The following is a 3,345-nucleotide window of genomic DNA, read 5'->3' on the forward strand; positions in this document are numbered from 1 at the left end:
GGAACAATAATTTTTGTTCTTGTATCAATAAAACACAGTACTAAAAAAGGATGTGCGTAGAAGCAGAGATGTTAAGAATAATTCTCGCGTTGGTTCAAATCAGAGAGAGATATAAGGACCATTTGGCATTTTCTTCCCGTGAATTATTTGATCGATCGTCCTTTATAGTAGTAATATGTTAGTCCTCATGAACAAATTCTCATCAAGGGGGATTTTTCAATAATACTTCTTTTTCTATGTCACTTTTTTAAAATACTGTTTAATGTTGTTTATTTTCAAAAATACCATTTTCTATATATAAAAGAAATAAATTATAAGCCATAAACTCCAAATACTAAACCCTAACCCCTCAAAACTATATCCTAAATGTAAAATAGAGAACCTAAACTTTGAAAAAAAAATAAAAAAAATTCTGAAAATTAATTTAACATATTGTAATTATGTAAAAGAGGGTAAAAATGAAAATGTTCAAAAAATTTGTATTTTTGAAAACACGTATTCCAAAAGGGGTATTTCTAACAAATTCTCATCAATCATAAATTTTAAATCTATACTAAATAAAAGTAGGTGTTATAAGCTCCTACAACTGTCCATCTATGATTTAAAACAACCAATAGAGATTCAACATCTAACTAGTTAACATTTTTATTAAAATATGATAGTTTTCTATATTATTAAAATTTTTTAGAAAAAGTAAAATTTAAATCTATGAAAAAGAAAAAAAAAACTATGTACAACGTTCCACATCTCTTATATATATAATAAGTATCTAATTTCAAATACTCTCAACCAAAAAATAAGTTGAGTTGCTCTACTTTTCAGCTTTCGAGCATATACATCTCTTATGTCCGGATAGATGGAGATTTAGAGGCAAAAGTGAAGAGTTACGTGGTTCTTTGTGAATGTCACTGGAGCAATGAAAGATCATACAGTATATAGTAGGCGACACAAATTTTGTCAATAGAAATATTGACGTATGTATTAGTATATGGAGTTTAATTTCCAGAAAATATAGACATATGATCTAGCTAATCCATTAATTCTATATATACCTACTAAGTAAAGTGTTAACTTCTGCATCGTATTCATCCATCTCTTATATTCACTGAGGCAAGTTCTTATAAAAAAGAATAAACCTTCAGTGGTCTTCTCATCACTCTTTTTTTTTTTGGCTCAACACCAACTTTTCATTAACCAAAATGATACAACCAAATAATTGAGGTACATAATTTCCCCCTCTAAAGACTTGGACCAAATGGAATGGATCGATCAAATAAACCCTAAATCACTAAGTGGATCCAACGCTACCTAACCGGGAAACATTGCATTTTTTAACCACAACGAGATAGATAACACTCCAAACCTCGGAGTAAAATCATCTCTTTAACCGCCGAAATTGACCCAATGACACGAAAACAAATACTAACACAGAAAAAACCAAATCCAAACTGAAGAGCAATGCAAATCCAAGCTATGAGAACCTCATGATCAGCGTGTAGAACTTGTCCCAATAGCATCAACACCCAGAGGCGCATCATCAGGAAAACTTGGAATTTCCGGCATCACAAATTAGAGAAATAGAATAATACACCTTAAAAATCAAGATATATTTCAATAACGAAAATTTACATAGACTAGGTTTTAATCCGCGGTATACCGCGGGATTATATTTTTAACTATATATATGACTAATGTTTTTCTTTTCCACCTCACATTAATTAATTAAAATAAAACTCCTCAATTGGTTGCCCAAACTTGAGGAAAATTGTTTACAAAAAACGATTCTGAAACTAACACTCTAGAAGAACAAGCTAAGCAATCAGCCTTCACATTTGACGTCCTTGGGATCTTGATAAGGGTGAAAGGAGACAATGAGGCACTAAGCACCTGAAACTCCTCCAAAAGCGTTGAGAAAACCGGCCACTCCTCCGGAGCTTGCACCATCGCTAATAACTCTGCAGAATCCGTCTCGAATCTCTGGCAATCAATCCCTCTGGAACAGAGACACTCCATCGCCCATAATAATGCTTCTAACTCTGAAAGAAGTGGGGATGCACTGCAACGTTGACATTTGGCACCCATTACCAAAGTCTGATTCTCACCATCACCACACCACCATCCTAACCCTGAATGTGGTTCTGTGGCTTTCCACGAGCCATCAACCTGACAATGAATTAACAACTCCGGCGTAATCAAAGAATCCGTCAAAACGGTGTCAACCCTTGCAGTGAATTGGGATTCCTTCCACCACAATTGTTCACGTAAAGCCTGATTAATGATATCCATTGGCTCTGATTGTAATCCTTGAAAAACTTTTTTATTCCTATCCTTCCATAAGAACCAGACCAGCCACGGAATCGAGCTATGAGTAGTGCCTAAAGCCATATGTGCTAAACCTTTGCTATATATAAAATCCAAAATTGAATAGATTGAACCAAATGGGAATTGNCCCAATAGCATCAACACCCAGAGGCGCATCATCAGGAAAACTTGGAATTTCCGGCATCACAAATTAGAGAAATAGAATAATACACCTTAAAAATCAAGATATATTTCAATAACGAAAATTTACATAGACTAGGTTTTAATCCGCGGTATACCGCGGGATTATATTTTTAACTATATATATGACTAATGTTTTTCTTTTCCACCTCACATTAATTAATTAAAATAAAACTCCTCAATTGGTTGCCCAAACTTGAGGAAAATTGTTTACAAAAAACGATTCTGAAACTAACACTCTAGAAGAACAAGCTAAGCAATCAGCCTTCACATTTGACGTCCTTGGGATCTTGATAAGGGTGAAAGGAGACAATGAGGCACTAAGCACCTGAAACTCCTCCAAAAGCGTTGAGAAAACCGGCCACTCCTCCGGAGCTTGCACCATCGCTAATAACTCTGCAGAATCCGTCTCGAATCTCTGGCAATCAATCCCTCTGGAACAGAGACACTCCATCGCCCATAATAATGCTTCTAACTCTGAAAGAAGTGGGGATGCACTGCAACGTTGACATTTGGCACCCATTACCAAAGTCTGATTCTCACCATCACCACACCACCATCCTAACCCTGAATGTGGTTCTGTGGCTTTCCACGAGCCATCAACCTGACAATGAATTAACAACTCCGGCGTAATCAAAGAATCCGTCAAAACGGTGTCAACCCTTGCAGTGAATTGGGATTCCTTCCACCACAATTGTTCACGTAAAGCCTGATTAATGATATCCATTGGCTCTGATTGTAATCCTTGAAAAACTTTTTTATTCCTATCCTTCCATAAGAACCAGACCAGCCACGGAATCGAGCTATGAGTAGTGCCTAAAGCCATATGTGCTAAACCTTTGC

This window comes from Camelina sativa, chromosome 7 (assembly GCF_000633955.1).
Source record: "Camelina sativa cultivar DH55 chromosome 7, Cs, whole genome shotgun sequence".
Lineage (NCBI taxonomy): Eukaryota > Viridiplantae > Streptophyta > Magnoliopsida > Brassicales > Brassicaceae > Camelina > Camelina sativa.